Source organism: Arvicanthis niloticus, chromosome 1 (genome assembly GCF_011762505.2).
Source record: "Arvicanthis niloticus isolate mArvNil1 chromosome 1, mArvNil1.pat.X, whole genome shotgun sequence".
Taxonomy (NCBI): Eukaryota; Metazoa; Chordata; class Mammalia; order Rodentia; family Muridae; genus Arvicanthis; species Arvicanthis niloticus.
The window spans coordinates 76695234-76717775 of NC_047658.1; the positions used below are offsets into that span (position 1 = coordinate 76695234).

Here is a 22542-nt window from a genome sequence, read left to right on the forward strand (position 1 = left end):
AGTCATTTTAAGGAGTCTATTCTTACCACTGTTTCTCAGCAGAGACAGCATGAAGGCTAAAGCAGCTTGGACCATGGCAGTGGACTTTTGCTGAAGTGGCTTTTCATATGGTACCAACAAGGAAATTAGAGTCTTGCACTAGCAGGGCCAGGCTATAATCTCAAAACTCATCTCTTGTGGCTTACATCAGCCTTCACAGAGCAATAACTGAGGACCTAGGGCCCAACAATTGCATGGGAGATACTTCCTATTCATACTGTATGACACCCAGCATTCTAGCACTTCTGTAGCAACAGAATTCTAGCCCACCCTTTCAGATTTTTCCAAGTGCCTTGCACAAACTATTTTCAAAGGCTTGTGAACCACGTGATCAGAAAGTCACACCAGTAACTACATCTCTCAGTGCTAAATTTCCTATGTTTGTTAGACATTATGTTGCTATGACAAAATACAATAGAACAGCTAGAGGAAAACAACTCAAGGATTTCTTTTATCTGGGTGTCAGGTATTTTAATCCATGATAAGAAAGGTATGGTGAAGAGGTCCATACATCATGGCCCAAAAGCACAGAGGAAAGAAAAATATACCCTTCAGAGAGAGAGAGAGAGAGAGAGAGAGAGAGACGGGGGAGAGAGAGAGACGGGGGAGAGAGAGAGAGAGAGAGAGAGAGAGAGAGAGAGAGAGAGAGAGGAGAGAGAGAGCGCAATCTGTTTACTCCAGTTAGGTCCCACTTCCCAAGGTTTCCATAATATTCAAAATTAGTGTCATCACCTGGCGATGGAGCATTCAGCATATTATGATAATATTATGATGATGGTGATGGCTGTGGTATTAATAGGTGTGGTGACACTGACGATGCTGATGATGTTAGTAATGCTAATTGTGGTGGTGATGGTGATAAAGGTGATGAAAGACATGATACTGGGAAAGGAGATAGCAAAATGAAGATAATGCCAGCCATTCTGGTCTTAAGCCTAACACCTAATAAGAACATAAAATTTGCATCTAAATATTTCACTTGCCAAAATTTCTTGTGTCTGAAAATGGTGTGGTTGATCCTATTATTTTCTCATCAAAAATAAATGTTGAAAGCATGACCAAGTTTAATTATCTGGACTTTCAGGACAGAGTACAGCAATTACATTCTTGAACCACTAAGTGGCAGTGCGAATTCAATCTTCTGCCATACCAGATTTGATTGGAACTGTTTCAGTTTTGTTGTTATTGTTGTTCTTGGGGATTGCTTGTCTTTTAAACAAAGTCTCACTTTGTACTCTTGACTCTCCTGGAACTCCCAATGTAGACCAGGCTGGCCTGGAACATAGAGGCTCCCTTCCGACAGTTTTCAAGATTCACTTCCTTTGTTTTAATACTGTGATCCCTAGATCATACTATAAAAACAATATATACATTAAAACAAATGACTAAAATATTGAGAGAATAAATCCTTTAATCATGATTTACTAAACTAAGGTAGAGATTCTTTGAGTGGTTTCTAAATCTCAAATGGCTTCTCAGCAAGTCAGAAATCCATTTTTCTTTGACATAATTTTTACCTTTTCATCTCCTTGTTTCTCAGGCTGTAGATAAGTGGATTCAACAGAGGAGTGAGCAGAGAGTAAGCCAGTGACATCAGTTTCTTGGTGTCTGGGGAGTACTTGGATTTAGGCTGCAAATAGGTCATACTGGCAGTGCCAAAGAAGAGGGTGACAGAGGTGAGATGAGAGGCACATGTGGAAAAGGCCTTCTGCCTCCCTGTAGTGGATGGCATCCTCAGGATGGAGAAGAGAATTCGGATATAAGACAAAAGAATCAACAGAAAGGGGACCATGACCATCAAAATGGTGCCTGTGAAGGCATAGACTTCAAACAGGAACGTGTCTGCACAGGCAAGCTCCAGCACTGCTGGGGTTTCTCATGATATATGATTAATTTTACTAGGACCACAAAAGGGGAAGCTAAATACCCATGGAGCATACATAGTAGCACCCATGATGCCAAAGACCCATGAGCACAATACCAATTTCACAAAGACCCTTTTGTTCATAATCATGGGGTAGGATAGAGGATGGCAGATTGCAGCAAATCGATCATAAGCCATTGCGCCCAGCAGAAAACACTCTGTCCCTCCAAAGAGAAGAATGAAATATGTCTGTGCAAAACAGCCCCAAAAGGAAATGGTTGCTTTCTCAGTGGTCAGGACCACCAGCATTTCAGGCATAATATCTGAGCTGAAGCTTGCTTCCACCACAGACAACTTCTGCAGGAACAGATACATGGGGATGTGCAGGCTGTGGTCCAGAAAGATGATGGTGACAATGGTGGCATTTCCTGTCAGAGTCACCAGATAAATAACCAAGAAAGCTCCAAACATGTGTACTTGGAGCTCAGGGAGGTGAGAAAAGCCCAAGAGGATGAACTCAACCACAGAGCTGTCATTCCGTCCCGTCATTGCAGGAGTAGAGTCCTATACTTTCTCAGGGACACAGGGTACGACAAATGAACTTCCAGTCAAATAGTTCCAGCCTGCATTAACCCCAGCACAGAGCATGAAAGGAGGAGACCAACATCACAATTAGCAACTTGAAGGAAGTTAATTGCATTAATTAGCCCTTGAAATAGAAATGGGGGAACGGAGACTTCTTGCAAGGAAATACTGTCCATTTCTATCACAAGTTGTATATTGTGTGGTTTAAATCTTAGTCTCAGCTTTGGAGTTAATAAAAAATGTTTTCTAAAGGTATTCTAACTCTATATCATTTCTATCACAAGTTGTATATTCTGTATTGAGCTTTAAAGTAAATAAAAATGTTTTCTAAAGGTATTCTAACTCTACACAATCTTATAGCATCACTTGCATGGTGTGACATTAGATAAATATAAAAGTTATGATCATAAAAAATAAAGTACATAGGTAAATACTTATGAACCTAACTCAAAATTTTTCATAAAAATGTAATAATTCAGTTATGAGTAAAAAAGTGAAATTTTAGATACATTTTACTACTTAATGGCTTCTGTTTTCATTGATAGATTTTATATACATGTCTATATATTTCTTAAATATAACCTTATCGATGTATAATGTTACTTATATCTATGTTAGGTACATTTTTTACTATTCATTGCATTGGGCTAATACAATGGGATATAGCTGTTAAAAGTAGCAACATTGTTTATGAACACATAGAGGAAGTTGTATTTGAAATGTGCTTGTGGTGGGTGAAACCACAGTTTGTGTGAGTTGCTGCAATCTTACTAAATTCTTCCCAGACTAGAACTAGCCACTTCTACTAGAGTTTATGCTGATATAATATTTTGAGGGTAACCATCAATGCCCATCCATGTGACCATAATGGCTTAAGAAAGCCCACTTGAGAGCCATCACAGGGCTGTGATTTGAGTTTCCACTCTTCCCTCTCTGTTCTCTCACTTCACTTTCTCCACTCCATTCCTATTCCAAAGGTTTATGAAATCATTAATTACTAAACAAATAATCAGCAGCAGCCCACTCTTTTCTAGGCTCTGTACAGTCTCAAATATATTTGAGACCAAGACCTTTAAAAACTTAGCATGTTGCATGAGACAAGCATGACTTTTTAACAGATGCTGTCCCAGCACACTTCAGAACTCTAAATATGACTTTCACCCTTTCTTTTCTCATTACAAAATGTATTTCTGTATATAAAAAATATAACCCATTATAAAAACATATCTATGAAAAACTATATTTTATTTGCTTCTTGGAGATATGCACAGTGCACACAATAGTCCTTGGTCCACACAACATATTAACACACTCTTCCTAACACAGTAGAAGAACTATGGCTCACAACAACCTACAGTTCACTCCAAAACAGATAGTAGAAGTTTGGAATATCCCCAGCACAAAGAAACGAACACCTCAAGTAATAGAAGTGCTAATTGTTTTGATCTGACCATTGTAAACTCTAAAAATACATTGAAATGTACTACAATAGCTTATAAGTATATGCAATTACCGTCTGTTAATATACATAGAGAAAGAATATAAACAGACATATATATATATATACATATATACATTTAAAACTTGAACAAAAATAAAAAGCATATTACCATAAGTGATAAAGAACAATTGAGCAATTGTTCTCTGAATACTTTACAGATGCTAATGTCTTAGAAAACTCAGACAAACAGTGGCACAGTGGATACTTTATTCATTAGCCTTCAGCCTCCAGCTGAAAACAGTAAGCAATGCCCAAATATTCTAGTCAGAAATTCTAGGCTATGACTAGTGAACCGAAGTAATGATCCCTAAAATTGTGTCTGTTCTTCCCTCTGAATAAAAACAAATGACATTGTCAAACACAAACCTAAAGAGCTGGATGATTAGCTGAGCGTTGTGATCCCTGAGCACTGACATATTCTGTGCAGAAGGTCAGTGAGGAGACATTTAAAGAAAAAAACTAAGGACAAGCACATAACTCAAGCAGAACCTACACTTTCTTACCTAGTCGTTCTATCTCAGTAATGTCCATGCCCCAAAGCCACCTATTCATAAATGTGACTTGGGGCACTAAATTTGGAAAATTACAGACTCTCATGTGCTTCAATGGTCTCTCTGAGCAGAACTTGAAATCACTGTGTGTGTATTTCTCAATTTTGTGAGGACTAAACAGTCTTGAATTTAGACTCTTAGTGACCGCGCTCAGGGGAAGAAACTAGTAGCATCACTCCTCCATGCCTCCACTGGGGCTTTACCTCTCTTACACAAGAGACTTCCCCATAAGATCTCCCTATAGAAATTAAACCAGCAAGAGTGAACTTTGTAAACAGGGAAGCACGGAGAAATGGGATGAGAATATGTCAAAGATTTTATTAAACAGTACACAGTTTGTGCAATGATGGGAAACAAATTTAAAACAAATAGGTCTGCCAAGCCTGTGCAGCAGAAATCCTGGACCAAGATATCCCTGACCCAAGAATTTCTACATTTTCCAAGATAAAAATGGAGATGCCATAATTTGGGGGGAAAATATTCTCATAGATGATCACTTTTATAGTCGAAGTCTAAACTGGTTGGCTTGACTTTGAGAACCTCATTGAGCAAAGCTTTTTTAAATTTCTCTCCAGAAGTAAGCACCATGTACTATATCACCTGCATCCAACAGAAATTGGAGCACATAATCTCAAGGAAGCGATTTTCATTCTCAGAAGTCAATCCAAGCACCCCAGAGTTGTTAGAATCAGAACCTTGACAAACCTAACAAACCAGGCTCACCCATACACCCTCAGTAAACCCATTAAATAGAAAAAAAAAAAGAGAAAGGAGATTTATTCAACAGTGCTACATGGGGAAGAGGAGCAAAGAAGTCAAATGAATCCTCAAGTTCATCCTTGGGATCTTTACCTAAAGTTTACCATTAAATAGAGAACAGTAGCTATGTATAACTAATCTGTCCTGAGCAAGACATGGCCCTACCTGTCATTATTATCTAGGCTATAGTTTATCCTATGAGATAAATTGAAAACATGCAAGCACTAGATAAAAAAAAATCTCCAAGACAAACTACACTCTCTGGCTGCCTTTCATTCCCCCAGCATGAGATTTTGGGGAAAATTTCAGATTCTTGGAATGCACGGTTTGGATTAGTCTGAGAACCAGACAGAGGAGCAACATAAGTCTCTTTAAAATAATCTTAATTCTTGCCAGGACTGTTACAAGTTCACATTAAATAAAATATTGTTTTTCAGGTTGTGCCTTCCCTTGGCTGACTCTGTTTTACAAACAGAATGAGCGCATTTTTGAGTGCACTCAAGACCCTCTTAGCCTATCCACTTGCAATGATGGGTTTCACATTGGTATTGGAAGATGAAGCGAAATAGCTCTTAGAGACTAAAGTAGATGACAAAGGGTTGATGTAGCCATGATCTTCAGCTGTACCTCTGTACCCACGCTGTGTTAACTTGTCTTGGTAATGATACATAAACAAATTTCTACTCACCTTAGGTAAGCCAATAAGCCAAAGCAACAATTCTACCAAAGTCCAACCTAATAAATCAATGAGTTTCCTGAGCTTCTGGTAAGGAGTTACTTACAAGGGATGTAGAATATGTTACTTTGATGACTCAAAGGCAGATGCAGTAGAATGAGTGGCAACAGTGAAAACTACAACCCTAGAGTTTCATTGAATAACGATTGACAGGCAACTCACAGGTCAGACAGTCTCTGTATTAGATAAAGTGTTCCTGTTTATATAATCTTGGGGAGAGGCCTTGTGAATCGTATAACTTCCTTGAGTGGTTAACTTTCTCCGCCTTGTTTGTTTCCTTTACTAAGGAACCTCTCTCCAAGATGGAATGTTTCAAATCACAGGAAACTGCTGAGCAGCCCAACCAATGTCTAGGAGTACACCATTGATACATGTGGTGAGATATCTTCTTGCTGTTTTCAGCACTGCAAATTTTAGTTTACTGTCTCCTTGGCTACTGGATTGGAGACCAACTGCCATTCCCTTGGAATAAAGGACATAAGTAAAACATCCCCTCATACAGTGCTGACCTTGGAGTGGTTCATAGATTCATCTTTCCTGGAGTGGGAAGCAAGTATAAAGGAACAAAGATTGAAAATGTTCCCACACAGAATACCCAGGGACCCAGGAAATGCTGTTATGAGACCGTCAGACAAGTGAGGGATATGACTAGGCACTCAGAGAAAACAGAGAATTCTTTATTAATGCAAGACAGGGCCCTAGCTAATTTTTTTAATTTATTTTTTATTGGATATTTTATTTACATTTCAGATGCCATCCCCTTTCCCCGTCTCCCCTCCCTAGAAAACCCCTATCCGATCCCCCCTTCTCCTTTTTGCTATTATACAATTTTTTAATGTTAATCAAAGGCTTTATAAGTTTGGTAATGCTTGATAACAAGATGCCCATACAATCAGAAGTTAACCCAATACCCAACCTAGATATATTAACTATCTTTGACTGGCGAAGACTCGTGAACATTCGCCTCCATGTTTCCCCCTTCTCATCACCTAGCTCCTCCTCTCCTTCTCCTCTCCCTCTCCTTACTCCTCCCACCTTAGCTCCTCCTACATATCACTCTTCCTGTTAAAATAAAACTTCTCTCAAAATACAATTAGAGCATAACTATAGCAATTTGTGTCACTAAGGTACAAGATAGACCCAATACCCAGTCCATCATTTTGTTGACTAACCAGAATCTCTGTCATCTCTCCTAACTAAAAGGCTTAGTTCTGAACTTGGCTTTTTTTTTCCCTTGGCTTTAGAATGAATGTCAGCTGAAAACCATCCTCTCAAATCTTTTCTCTCAAAGTAAATAGCCGGGACTGGCTATGAGATTATAAGTCTTCAACCCCGTCAGAATGTTTTGTGTTAAGAACTTTTTGCATTTTGCATTTTCTTTGACAGTTCTGTCAATATTTTCTATGGTATCTTCTGCACCTGAGATTCTCTCTTCTATCTCATATTCTGTTGATGATGCTTACGTCTATGGCTCCTGATTTCTTTCCTAGGTTTTCTATCTCCAGGGTAGTCTCCCTTTGTGATTTCTTTATTGTTTCTACTTCCATTTTTATGTCCTGGATGGTTTTGTTCAATTCCTTCACCCGTTTGTTGTGTTCTCTTGTAATTCTTTAAGGGATTTCTGTGTTTCCTCTTTAAGGGCTTCTACCTATTTACCTGTGTTCTCCTCAAATTCTTTGAGAGTGTTATTTATGTCCTTTTTAAAGTCCTCTATCATCATCATTAGAAGTGATTTTAAATCTGAATCTTGCTTTCCTAGTGATATGGGGAATTCAGGACTTTCTTGTGTAGCAGAACTAGGTTCTAATGATGCTAACGAAGTACCCTGGGTTGCTGATGCTTATGTTCTTGCATTTGCCTTTCACCAACTGGATCTCCTTAGTGCTACCTGCCCTGTCTCTGACTGGAGCCTGTCTTTCCTATTATCTTGGTTGTATCAGAACTGTGTGGGGTGGGTGTTACTACTGGAGTTAGAGCTGGGACCCAAGATCTGCTCAGTGCTCAGGCCCAGACAGGAAGGTACCAGTCTCCAGGCCAGCAGTGACTTCCTGGGTCCTAGTGAGTCCCAGTTACTCCTTGTTTGGGGTGGGTATTGCTGTCTCCTTACCTAAGATACTGCCCGGGTTAGAGCTCCTGGGAGGCCGGCTTCCTCTGGGTTCTGTGAGATTGGGGGCAGAGCTGCTGCCTGGGATCTGCTCAGTGCTTAGGCCCAGACTGGAAGGAACCCCTAGCTAATTTTTAAGTGTTATATATCCTTAACTGTAAATATTTTATAGCTTTTATAGGACAAGCAGCATTGTCATAATCTTGTCAATGTGACTATCCTGGAATTATCTTTTTGTCCCTGCCCAAGAATTAACTTTCTTTGCAGCTAAACAGATCTGACAGGAGCCATGATTGTAGCTTCCAGTTACTGTGCTTTTACCTTTATTCTGTAGAGCTCTGTTTAAGCAGTTCTTGATGACAGTCATTTCTCAGTGGGGAGGAGGAGACATTTGCTTCCTCAGCAATGAAGAAGAAACTCCAGCAAACAGGCTTACAAATGCAGGATTCAGCAGTTAAAGTGCTTTAAAACGTCAAGCCAATTACTTAACTATGTTAGGAGCAAAACGCTGACTTACATTATTTCTATATAACTCTATATTCTGTAAGTGTAACTTACTTGTACCCTCTCTTGTTTGTGTCTTATATTAGAAACAGTTCCATAAATTGTTTTCAATCTGCATTTATCTTAACATTTCTGAAGAAATCTTGTTAATAAAACCATTATATTTTATTTTGACCATTGTTAAAATCTTAATATTAATGTTTTTAAAAACTGATATTTTTCTCCCCTTGATGGGAGAAAAATCTGACAAGGGGATTGAGCAAATCCTATAAAAGTATGTGCCAATAAACATAAAAAGTTAAGGACTTTAAACACAGCAGACACGTACCTGAGTGACAAAAGGCAATCCCAGAGGCCATAAGTTCCAAGTGAAAAGTCTGCTATCGGGAATGAGTTTCTGCTCTATGAACATTTTGGCCATGGAGGTGCTTAAGGTCTTCTCTCACAACATATGTCCAAGTCAGGACTGCCTGACCATCACTGGCCCCCTCCTGTGAAGCCCATGCCTACACCTTTTTGTCCCAGGTTTTTTCACTCTTCATTGCCCCTCTGTATCTGCTTCCTGGAGCATTGTGACTAGTACAGCTGGTACTCAGAACAGTTGATGAAAGCCAGCAGGAAATAGGTGGTTGAGGCTCAGTATTCACAATTCAGCTGATGATAAGGATTCAGCCCAGTGTAGTACAAATTCAACTTTTGGAACGACAGAATAGTTAGTAATAAGAATGTTCAAGAATGGTAATCATCAATTGGATTCTGCTGAGGAAAATTATTGGCTTGAGTCCTTGAAGAAGCATTACTTTGTTCCTGCCCAAAAGGGGAAAAATATTAAGAAAAAAAAACAAGAAAACAACAACAAAGCCTCTTTCAAATAAAAAAAAATCATCTCTCTGGAAACAAAAATCACTCCATTAGTGTTCTGAAGCTCTATCCAGAAGTACAGCTCATCAAGGTTCTAGGACACTACATAGTAATCCACAAAAAAACAACAGTATGGTGTATTTGTTTCCTTGCTTTGCTTTCTGATAGTGAGAATGGAACCCAGGACTGGGAGCATGCCAGCAAGTTCTTTATATTTAAGCACCATGGTCTGCCCTTGTGTTTTGGCTTGGTTTAGATGGTTTTGGTAGAAAGATATTATTTAAGTGAGGGGTAATAGTCTGTCACAAAGAATTGAGTTGGGACCTGACTGGTCTGCTCCTGTGAAGACACCTTATCCTGAACCTTACTAGAGCAGCTGATAAGAACCCTCCCCCACAACCCTAAGGCCCAGGGCTGCAACCCACCCAAACCCTGCCCCTCCAGGTAAGAATCCTCACCCCCAACCCTAAGCCTCAGAGCTACAACTGGGAGCCTGGAGCACTCTGGACCCATCACCCACCCAAACACTGCCCCTCTGTAATACTAGTCCTCTTCTGTCCCTCAATTGGTCCTTTTGGCTGGGGCAGACACCTAGCTAGCTAGTCTGCTCCCGTGAAGACACCATATCTTGAATTTTCCTAGAGCAGTGGATAAGAACCCCCACACAAAACCCTAAGCCTCAGAGCTGCAACCCACTCAAACCCTGCTCTTCCAGAATACCACTCCCCTTCCACCCCTCGCTTGGTCGTTTTGGCTGGGGCAAACACCTGGCTGGTCTACTCCTGTGAAGACACCAAATCCTGAACCATCATAGCACAGCAGAGGAACCACTGCACTCAGAGCAGCAGGATTTCAGGATCCCAGAGGCAGCCTGAGTCACAGGAGCTCTTCCACCCAGGAGCTCAGGATCACAGGATCATAGAGACAACTGGACTCTGAGGAGTTCTGACACAAGCAAGATAACTGGAAAGACAGGCTCCAGTCAGAGACAGTGAGTGCAGGTAGCTCTAGAGTTAACCAGATAGCGAAAGGCAAGCACAAGAACATAAGCAACAGAAACCAATGTTACCTGGCATCATCAGAACCCAGTTCATCCACCAATAGCAAGTTCTGGACACCACATCACACCAGAAAAGTGGGATTCATATTTAAAATCATTTCTCATGATGGTGATAGAGGACTTTAAGAAGGACATAAATAACTAAATAACTACCTTAAAGAAATACAAGAAAAAAAAAAAAAAACGGGTAAACAGGAAGAAGCCCTTAAAAAGGAAACTCAAAATCCCTTAAAGAATTGCAAAAAAAAACAAAAAAACAAAAACAAAAAAAATTTTAAAAAAACACAACCAAACAGGTGAAGGAATTAAACAAAACCATCCAGGATCTAAAAATGGTAGTAGAAACAACAAAGAAATCTCAAAGGGAGACTACCCTGGAGATAGAAAACGTAAGAAAGAGATCAGGAATCATGGATGCAAGCATCACCAACAAGATACAAGAGAAAAAAAGAGAATCTCAGGTGCAGAAGATACCATGGAATATATTGACACAACTGTCAAAGAAAATGCAAAATGCAAAAGCTCCTAACCCAAAACATCCAGGAAATCCAGGACACAATGAGAAGGCCAAACCTACAGATAATAGGTATAGATGAAAATAAAGATTCCCAACTTAAAGGGCCAATAAATATCTCCAACAAAATTATAGAGGAAAACTTTCCTAACATAAAGAAAGAGATGCCCATGTAACATACAAGAAGCCTATAGAACTCCAGATAATCAAAACATAAAATGTAAAAGACAAACAAAAAATACTGAAAGCAGTAAGAGTCAAGTAACATACAAAGGCAGACCTATCAGAATTACACCAGACTTCTTACCAGAGACTATAACAGCCAGAGGATCCTGGACTTATACCATATAGACCCTAGGAGAACACAAATTCGAGCCCAAACTACTATACCCAGCAAAACTCTCAATCACTATAGATGGAGAAGCCAAGATATTCCATGACAAAACCAAATGTACACAATATCTTCCCACAAATCCAGCCCTACAAAGTATAATAGATGGAAAACTCCAACACAAGGAGGAAAACTACAACCTAGTAAAAGCAAGAAAGTAATCTTCCAACAAATCCAAAAGAAGATAGCTAAACAAACATAATTCCACCTCTCATAACAAAAATAACAAGAAAAAACAATCACTTTTCCTTAATATCTCTTAATATCAATGGACTCAATTCCCCAATAAAAAAGACATAGACTAACAAACTAGATACTTAAACAAGACCCAGCATTCTGATTTCTTCCAAGAAGTTCCAAAAGCTCTCCACATCTTCCCCGTTTTATTTCATAAACAAGATTAAGCCTATCTTAGGTCATTCTGACAAGAATGCCTTCTTTTTTTTTATTAGATATTTTATTTACACTTCAGATGGCATCCCCTATCCCCATTCCTCCCCAACCCCCTTAGAAAAGCCCTATCTCATGCCCCCTTTTCCTTTTTGCATTTATACATTTTTTAAAATAATGTTAATCATAGGCTTTATAAGTTTGGAATTGTTCAATCAGAGGTGTAACCCACTGACCAACCTAGCTATAACAACTAACTTTGACTGGTGGAGATACATGAATATCTGCCTCCCTGTCTCCCCCCTCTTTCTTTCTTTCATCACCTAGCTTCTCCTCTCCTTCTTCTCCTCTTCTTACTCCTTTTCTTCCTCTCAGTACTCCTCCTACCTTAGCTCCTCCTACACATCACCCTTCCTGTTAAAATGAAACTTTTCTCTCAAAATACAATTAGAGCATAATTATGCCAATTTGTACCAGTGAGGTACAGGATAGTCCTAATACCCAGTCCATCCTTTTGTTGACTAAGCAGCTCCTCTGTCATCTATTCTAACTAAAACATCTAGTTCTGAACCTGGCTTTAGGATGAATGTCAGCTGACGACCATCCACTCAAATATTTTCTCTTAAGGTCAATAGCTATATGTTTTCAACCCCATCAGAAATCCAGAATGACTGAGTTAACTATAATTGTGGGAAGCACAAATCATAGTTTCTAAAACTTAGCCTCTGAACACCTGGACACTTGCTCTACTTCAAAACGTTGGAGCATCTGCTCTTCTGCCTTCTGGCCCAGGAACATCTGACAGACCTTAGTGCTGCAGAATTATTAAGGGCTGATTACTCTGTCTAGGCAGATATAATCAGTCGACTATTCTGCAAGTGTGTCCTTTTCTGGACAGTAATTTGTCTGTAAAAGGAAAGTGGCAATTCTTGCCTAGTGGCTGTCTCACCACAACTGGAGTAACTCCAAGGATGCTCAATTTCTTCTTAGAATTCAATATAGGAAGCTGTCCGGAGCAGACAGGTCTCTAATGAAAGTGAACATTAATACTGAAATGTTTGTCATGTCAATTCTAAGGATTTCTGATGTTTTGAAAACCAGCTATCCATGTAAGGTAATCTGGACTGTTGCCTGATAACTCCACTCAGCTATTTCTAAATAAAACATAGAGAACACCCTTATAATAAACTCCAAGTCATGAATTTGCTATAGTCCCTTAACTCACAGGCTGACCATCTCAAATCAGTTAAAAAAAAAAGTTAAAGAAGGACTGGGTCTAAGCTTTGTACTCCTAAATGTGTTATACTGGTACAATGCTGAAAACCTTAAAATTTGTAAACAAAGTAGATTGGTGCCATTTAAGAATTTATATCTTCATCTTGATATTAATTATACAGATTTCTACTAATAGGTTATGGCTATGCAATAAACCCTAGCTAATCCTCTCTATTCCGACAAAACCACTACTTTTCCCTACAGAGACAGCCCAATATTTACCACCTTAGTCCCCAAGCCCAGGGAATAGGGGCGCTGACTCATCATTAGCTTCTTCAAGCTGATTATGGGCGTTGAGATATTAGGAGAGGAGTGGGGGGAGGGAGAGAGCAAGTTGACAATCCTCTGATGCTGTGTCTTCGCTGCCTCCAGATGGAATTCCTGGACCTCAGAGGTTTGAGCAGGTCTGCCCAGCTTGCTTGTTGAGAAGATACACCAAGGCTGATCATTCTGCAATATACAATTCTCAAAACAAATTTTAGTATCAAGATAGTTTTTTTTTTTTTTAAGAGGGCTGACATTTTATTAAGAATGTTGGTTCTAACCGCTTTTCTACTTTTCCCCTCTTTTATTGGATATAATATTTACATTTCAAATTTTATCCCCTTACCATATTTCCCCCACCACCCAGGATCCCCTTATCCCATCCCCCCTCCTCCTGCTTCTATGAAGGTGTTTACCCACCTACCCCCAGCGCCCCGCCCCACCCTCAGATTCCCCCCCCTCAGTGCTCAGCCTTCATGGTACCAATGACCTTGTCTCCCACCTATGCCCAACAAGGCCATCCTCCCCTACATATACAGCTGGAGTCATGTATCTCTCCATTTGTGCTCCTAGGCTGGTGGTTTAGACCCTGGGGAGCTCTGCCTGGTTGGTATTGTTGCTCTCCTCACTGGGCCACCAGCCCTTAAGGTTCCTTCAATTTACTCTCTAACTCCTCCATTGGGAACCTTTGATCAGATTAATGGATAGCTGTGGGTATCTGTCTCTGGGTATGTCCGACTCTGGGGGACCTCTAAGGAGACAGCCTTATCAGGCTGCTGTCAGCTTTCCCATCCTGACATCCCTATCAGCATCTATTTTTGGTGACTGCCCATGGAATGAATACCCAGATGGAATGGTCTCCCTACAACCCACCTTCAGATTCTGTTCCACACTTTGTCTCCATATTTGCTCCCTTGGGTATTTAGTTACTCCTTCTAAGAAAGACCTAGGCATCCTCACTTGTTCTTTCTTCTTCATGAGCTTCATGTCATCTAGTAGTTGAATCTTTGTTGTTTCAAATTTTTGGGCTAATCTCCGCTTATCAGTGAGTAAATACCATGTGTGTTCTTTTGTGATTGGGTTACCTCACTCAGGATGATATTTTCTAGTTCCATCCATTTACCTAAGAATTTCTCAAATTCATTATTTTTAATAGCTGAGTAATATTCCATTGTGTAAATGTACCACATTTTTTGTATCCATTCCTCTGTTGAAGGGCATCTGGGTTCTTTCCAGCTTCTGGCTATTATAAATAAGGCTGCTATGAACATAGTGGAGCATATGTCTTTGTTATTTGTTGGAGCATTTTCTGGGTATATGCCCAGGAGTGGTATAGCTGGGTCCTCAGGTAGTGCTATGTCCAATTTTCTGAGGAACTGCCAGACTGACTTCCAAAGTGGTTGTACCAGCTTGCAACCCCACCAACAATTCAGGAGTGTTCCTCTTTCTTCACATCCTCGCCAGCATCTACTATCACCTGAGTTTTTGATCTTAGCCATTCTGACTGGTGTGAGGTTGTATCTCAGTGTTGTTTTGATTTGCATTTCCCTGATGACTAAAGATGTTGAGCATTTCTTAGGTGCTTCTTGGCCATTCGAGTTTCCTCAGTTGAGAATTCTTTGTTTAGCTCTGTACCCCATTTTTAATGGGGTTATTTTGTTGTTTGGCGTCTAATTTCTTGAGTTCTTTGTAAATATTCGATATCAGCCCCCTATCAGATGTAGGATTGGTAATGATCTTTTCCCAATCTGTTGGTTGCCGTTTTGTCTTGTTGACAGTGTCCTTTGCCTTGCAGAAGCTTTGCAATTTGATGAGGTCCCATTTGTCAATTCTTGATCTTAGAGCATAAGCCATTGGTGTTCTGTTCAGGAACTTTTCCCCTGTGCCTAGGTATTCGAGGGTCTTCCCCAACTTCTCTTCTAATAGTTCCAGTGTATCTTGCTTTATGTGAAGGTCCTTTATCCACTTGGAGTTGAGCTTTGTGCAAGGAGATAAGAATGGATTAATTTGTATTCTTCTACATGTTGACCTCCAGTTGAGCCAGCACCACTTGTTGAAAATGCTGTCCTTTTTCCACTGGATGGATTTAGCTCCCTTGTCAAAGATCAAGTGACCATAGGTGTGCGGGTTCATTTCTGGGTCTTCAGTTCTATTCCATTGATCATCCTGTCTGTCTCTGTACCAATACCATGCAGTTTTTATCACTACTGCTCTGTAGTACAGTTTGAGGGGAATGGTGATTCCCCCAGAGGTTCTTTTATTGTTGAGAATAGTTCTCGATATCCTAGGTTTTTTGTTATTCCAAACGAATTTGTAAATTGCTCTTTCTATCTCTATGAAGAACTGATTTGGAATTTTGATGGGTATTGCATTGAATCTATAGATTGCTTTTGGCAGGATAGCCATTTTTACTAAGTTAATCCTGCCAATCCAGGAGCATGGGAGATCTTTCCATCTTCTGAGATCTTCTTCAATTTCTTTCTTCAGAGACTTGAAGTTCTTGTCATACAGATCTTTCACTTGCTTTGTTAGATTCACTCCAAGATAATTTATTTTATTTGTGGCTATTGTAAAGGGTGTCATTTCCCTAATTTCTTTCTCTGCCTGTTTATCCTTTGAATAGAGGAAGGCTACTGATTTGTTTGAGTTGATTTTATATACAGCCACATTGCTAAAGTTGTTTATCAGGTTTAGGAGTTCTCTGGTGGAAGTTTTAGGGTCACTTAAGTATACTATCATATCATCTGCAAATAGTGAAATTTTGATTTCTTCCTTTCCTATCTGTATCCCTTTGACTTCCTTTTGTTGACTAATTGCTCTAGCTAAGACTTCCAGTACTATATTGAATAGGTAAGGTGAGAATGGGCAGCCTTGCCTAGTCCCTGATCTTAGTGGGATTGCTTCAAGTTTCTCTCCATTTAGTTTGATGTTGGTTACTGACTTGCTGTATATTGCTTTTACTATGTTTAGATATGGGCCTTGAACTACTGATCTTTCCAAGACTTTTAACATGAAGGGATGTTGAATTTTGTCAAATGCTTTCTCAGCGTCTAGTGATATGACCATGTGGTTTTTCTCTTTGAGTTTACTTATAGTGGATTACATTGATAGATTTCCAAGTATTGAACCATTCCTGCATTCCTGGGATAAAGCCTACTTGATCTTGATGGATAATTGTTTTGATGTGTTGCTGGATTCAGTTTGCAAGAATTTTATTGAGTATTTTTGCATCAATATTCATAAGACAGATTGGTCTGTAGTTCTCTTTCTTTGTTGGGTCTTTCTGTGGTTTAGGTATGAGTGTAATGGTAGCTTCATAGAATGAATTGGGTAGTGTTCCTTCTGTTTCTATTCGATGGAATAGCTTGAAGAGGATTGGTATTAGGTCTTCCTTGAAGGTCTGAAAGAATTCTGCACTGAAACCATCTGGCCCCGGACATTTTTTGGTGGGAAGATTTTTAATGACTGTGTCTATTTCTTTAGGCGTTATGGGACTGTTTAGATGGTTTATCTGCTCCTCGTTTAACTTGTTACCTGGTATCTATCTAGAAAATTGTCCATTTCCTCCAGATTTTCCAATTTTGTTGAGTATAGGCCTTTGTAGTAGGATCTGATAATTTTTTTAATTTCCTCTGTTTCTGTTGTTATGTCTCCCTTTTCAGTCCTGATTTTATTAATTTGGATGCTGTCTCTGCACCCTTTGGTTAGTCTGGCTAAGGGTTTGTCTATATTGTTGATTTTCTCAAAGAACCAGCTCCTGGTTTTGTTGATATTTTGTATAGTTCTTTCTGTTTCTATTTGGTTGATTTCAGCCCTTAGTTTGATTATTTCCTGCTGTCTACTCCTCTTGGGTATACTAGCTTCTTTTTGTTCTAATGCTTTCAGGTTTGCTGTCAAGTTGTTAATGTATGCTCTTTCCACTTTCTTTTTGTGAGCACTTAGAGCTATGGTTTTTCCTCTTAGTACTGCTTTTAATGAGTCCCACATGTTTTGATATGATGTGTCCTCATTTTCATTTAAATCTAAAAAGTCTTTAATTTCTTTCTTAATTTCTTCCTTGACCAAGTTATCATTGAGTAGAGCGTTGTTCAGTTGCCAACTGTATGTGGGCTTTCTGTTGTTTTTGTCCATGTCAAAGACAAGTCTTAATCCATGGTGGTCTGATAAGGTACTAGGGATAATTTCAATCTTTTTGTATCTATTGAGGCCTGTTTTGTGACCAATTATATGGTCTATTTTCGAGAAGGTACCATGAGGTGTTGAGAAGAAGGTATATTCTTTTTTTAGGATGAAATGTTCTATAGATGTCAGTTAAGTCCAATTGGTTCATAACTTCTGTTAGTTTCATTGTGTCTCAATTTAGTTTCTGTTTCCACGATCTGTCCATAGCTGAAAGTGGGGTGTTGAAATCTCCCACTATTATTGTGTAAGGTGCAATGTATGCTTTAAGTTTTAGTAAAGTGTCTTTTATGTATGTGGGTGCCCTTACATTTGGAGCATAGATGTTGAGAATTGCGAGTTCCTCTTGGTACATTTTTCCTTTGATGAATATGAAGTGTCCTTCTTTATCTTTTTTGATTACTTCTGGTTGAAAACTGATTTTATTTTATATTAGAATCGCTACTCCAGCTTGTTTCTTGGGACCATTTGCTTGGAAGATTGTTTTCCAACCTTTTACTCTGAGGTAGTGTCTGTCCTTTCCACAGAGGTGTGTTTCCTGAATGCAGCAAAATGTTGGATCCTGTTTACGTATCCAGTCTGATAGTCTATGTCTTTTTACTGGAGAATTGAGTCCATTGATATTGAGAGATATTAAGGAAAAATGAGTGTTCTTTCCTGTTATTTTTGTTATTGGCAGTGGAGATATGTTTGTGTAGCTACCTTCTTTTACGGTTTTTGGAAGATTACTTTCTTGCTTTTTCTAGGTTGTAGTTTCCCTCCTTGTGATGGAGTTTTCCACCAATTATCCTTTGAAGTTCTGGGTTTGTGTTGAGATACTGTGTAAATTTGGATTTGTCATGGAATATTTTGGTTTCTCCATCAATAATGATTGACAGTTTTGCTGGGTATAGTAGTCTGGGCTGACATTTATGTTCTTTTAGGGTCTGTATGATATCGGTCCAGGATCTTCTGGCTTTTATGGTCTCTGGTGAGAAGTCTGGTGTAATTCTTATAGGTCTGCCTTTATATGTTACTTTGCATTTTTCCCTTACTGCTTTTAGTATTTTTTCTTTGTTTTGTACATTTGATGTTTTGACTATTATGTGGCAGGAAGTATTTCTTTTCTGGTCTAAACTATTTGGAGTTCTGTAGGCTTCTTGTATATTTATGGACATCTCTTTCTTTAGGTTAGGGAAGTTTTCCTCTATAATTTTGTTGAGGATATTTACTGGTCCTTTAAGTTGGGAGTCTTCCCCCTCATCTATACCTATTATCCTTAGGTTTGGCCTTCTCATTGTGTCTTGGATTTCTTGTATATTTTCGGTTAGTAGCTTTTTGTATTTTGCATTTTCTTTGACAGTTGTGTCAATGTTTTTTATGGTATCTTCTGCACATGAGATTCTCTCTTCCATCTCTTGTATTCTGTTGGTGATACTTGTGTCTGTGACTCCTGATCTTTTTTCTAGGTTTTCTATCTCCATGGTATTGTCCCTTTGTGATTTCTTTATTGTTTCTACTTCCATTTTTAGATCCTGCATGGTTTTGTTTAATTCCTTCTCCCGTTTGGTTGCATTTTCTTGCAATTCCTTAAGGGATTTTTGTGTTTCCTCTTTAAGGGTTTCTATCTGTTCTTTGAGAGTGTTATTTATGTCTTTCTTAAAGTCCTCTATCATCATCATGAGAAGTGATTTTAATTCTGAATCCTGCTTTTCTGGTGTGATGGGGTGTTCATGGCTTGCTATGATGGGGGAACTGGGTTCTGATGATGCCATGTAACTTTGGTTTCTGTTGCTTACATTCTTGCGCCTGCCTTTTGCCATCTGGTTAAATCTAGTGCTACCTGTACTTCTGTCTCTGATTGAAGCCTGCCTTTCCAGTTGTCTCGCTTGTGTTTGGTCTTCTAGGGGTCCAGATGTCTCTGTGATTTTTTCCAGCTGCACTGATTATGGTGGTATCTCTAGGATGCCTCAGGATATGGTGCCTCTAAGGTAGCAGTCCAGCTAGTTGTCTGCTGTTCTGGGTGCAGCGTCTCCTCTTGGATATCTCAGGATATGTTGTCTGACACTCTGAGTTCTGTTGTTCCTCTGTGGCTCTGGGTTGAGTGGACCTTCCAGTATGTCTCAGGTGGAATCCAGGGTCCACACAACAGCAGACCTGGCAGAGGTCTGGTCCAGGCCTCAGACCCGGGAGATGGGCAGAAGGGGGGTGCTAGCTGGCAGGGGCGGGGTGGGGGGGTATCTGCTGGATTCTGAGCACTCAGGGCACCCAGCTATGAGCTCAGGGTAGTATGTGGGTTTTCCTACCTAAAGCTGGTTGTGGGATCTGTGGAGCCCCCAGAATGTGTCTGGAGGTATCCGGGGTGCACTCACTAGCTGGCCGGGCAGAGTTCTGGCCCAGGCCTCAGACCGGAGGAGGGACGAGTGGCGGAAGGGGAGTGCTAGCGCTGGCTATGGGGTCTATGGATCCCCCAGAATGTGTCTGGCGGTACCAGTTATAATTTCTTAAATGGTACAAAATTTACTTTGATTTCAAATTTAAGGTTTTATTGATACGAGCTTCTTATAAATATAAAAGTGAGATGAATATTGTTACTATCATAGGCATTGTGCCTGTATAACACATTTAGAAATACAAGGCTTAGACCCAGTCCTTCTTTAACTTTTTTAACTTATTTGAGATGGTTAGACTGTGAGTTAAGGGCCTATAGCAAATTCATGGCTTTGAGTTTATTGTTAGGGAGTTTTCTATGTTTTCTTTAGAAATAGCTGAAAGGAGTTAACAGACAACAGCCCAGATTGCCTTACATAAATAGTTGGTTTTCAAAACATCAGAAATCCAAAGAATTGACATTACAAACATTTCTGTATTAAGGTCATTTTGATTAGAGACCTGTCTGCTCCTGACAGCTTCCTGTCTTGGATTCCAAGAAGAAATTGAGCATCTTTGGAGTTATTCCAATTGTGGTGAGACAGCCACTAGGCAAGAATTGCCTCTTTCCATCTACAGACAAAATACTGTCCAGAAAAGGACACACTTGCAGAATAGTCGACTGATTATATCTGCCAAGACAGAGTAATCAGCCCTTAATAATTCTGCATCACTAGGTCTGTCAGATGATCCTGGGCCAGAAGGCTGAAGATCAGATGCTCCAACATTCTGTAGTATAGGGACTGTCCAGGTGTCCAGTGGTCTCTATAAATTGGCTATGTTTTAGAAGCTATGCTTTGTGCTTCCCATAATCTCAGTGAACTCAGTCATTCTGGATTTCTGATGGGGTTGAAAACTTATAGTCTCATAGCCAATCCTTGCTATTTACTTTGAGAGAAAACATTTGAGAGGATGGTTTTCAGCTGACATTCATTCTAAAGCCAAGGAAAAAAAGCCAGGCTCAGAACTAAGTCTGTTATTTAGGAGAGATGACAGAGGTTCTGCTTAGTCAACAAAATGATGGACTGGGTATTAGGTCTATCTTGCACCTTACTGACATAAATTAGTATAGTTATGCTCTAACTGTATTTTGAGAAAAGTTTTATTTTAACAGGAAGGGTGATATGTAGGAGGAGCTAAGGTGGGAGGAGTACAGAGAGGAGGAGTAAGGAGAAGTGGAGGAGAAGGACAGGAGGGGCTAGGTGATGAGAGAGAAAGAGAGAGGGGGGCCAGACATGGAGGCGGATATTCACATGTCTCCGCCAGTCAAAGATAGTTGATATATCTAGATTGGGTATTAGGTTACACTTTTGATTGATATTGAGCATTACCAAACTTATAAAGCCTTTGGTTGACATTAAAAAAAATTGTATAAAAGCAAAAAGGAGAAGGGGGTATGGGATAGGCGTTTTCTGGGGAGGGAAAATGGGGAAAGGGGATGGCATCTGAAATGTAAATAAAATATACAATAAAAATAAATTTAAAAAAAACAAATGGCAGAAGTCACTTTTGTTCCACTTTGACACTTTTGTATCAAAGGTGAATGGGCAAGCAGAAGTTGAGGATCTCCTGCCAGCTGTCAGCCCCACCACAAGCCTCATGACCATCATGATGGCTAATAACAAGACCAGCATCATCATGCCTGTCTCGGGGATCAGTTGATGCATTAAGGCACAGAACCAGATCCTGGCTGCTTCCAGGTTGCCACAAGTCCTTGTGCACACAGATACTGCTCAGGCACTGGGAAGAGGTGAATGGATGTAGAGGACTTCAGTGTGGACTTTCTGACCATCGTGGGGCACAAGTTCTATGGGTCCATGGTTGGTGCTCTGTTTGTGCAAGGGATCAGTAAAGTTAGCCCCCTCTATCCCATGCTGTTTAGAGGCGAACAAGAGGAGCATTTCAGGCAGGGACTGAGAACATGCCCGTGTTTGATGGGTGTGGGAAGGCTGCTGATGTGGTGAGTGAAAACTGTCAGATTTATGAAGCCCTCGTGAGAGACCAATGTGAGAGATGACCATGGTTACCTAGAGGAGAGGCTGGAGGCTGAATTTGGTAAGGAAATCCTTTTGAACAGCTGGGTTCCAGGGTTGGAGAGGCTTCCAAACACCTGCAACTTTTCCATCCAGGAGTCCCAGCTTCAAATGTCGATGCTACTTGCACAGTGCCAGACACTATTGACCAGTGTGAAAGCTTCATGCCACTCGGATCACGAAGACAGGCCATCCCGGTGGTGTTGAGCTGTGGTATCCCCATGAACATGGCCCAGAATTCAATCTGGCTTAGTGTAGGCCGTAGTACCACCATGGCTGAAGTGGACATCATAATGCAGGACTTAAAGCAGGCCATGGCCAAGCTGGATGGCCTGGTCTATAGGGCTAGCAGCCACTCTTTCCCTCAGGGGTCAGCTGGACTTTGACCACTCAAACCATAGGAAAACCCTTGAAAAAGTCCCTGACCCCTAAACTGTACCTTCTCAAGAGCTGCACTGAATCAACAGTCTTACTCTGGGGTGCAGAGTGAAGAGAGAGTGCCCATTTCATAGAATTCCACTCC

General features: G+C 40.1%; 2 pseudogenes; one reads left to right on the forward strand and one right to left on the reverse strand.

Moving 5' to 3' along the window:
• Nucleotides 1-631: 631 nt before the first annotated feature.
• LOC117694699 (olfactory receptor 10A3-like) lies at nucleotides 632-2520 on the reverse strand (annotated as a pseudogene).
• Nucleotides 2521-3824: 1304 nt separating this feature from the next.
• LOC117716002 (selenocysteine lyase pseudogene) lies at nucleotides 3825-22405 on the forward strand (annotated as a pseudogene).
• The last annotated feature ends 137 nt before the right edge of the window (nucleotides 22406-22542 follow it).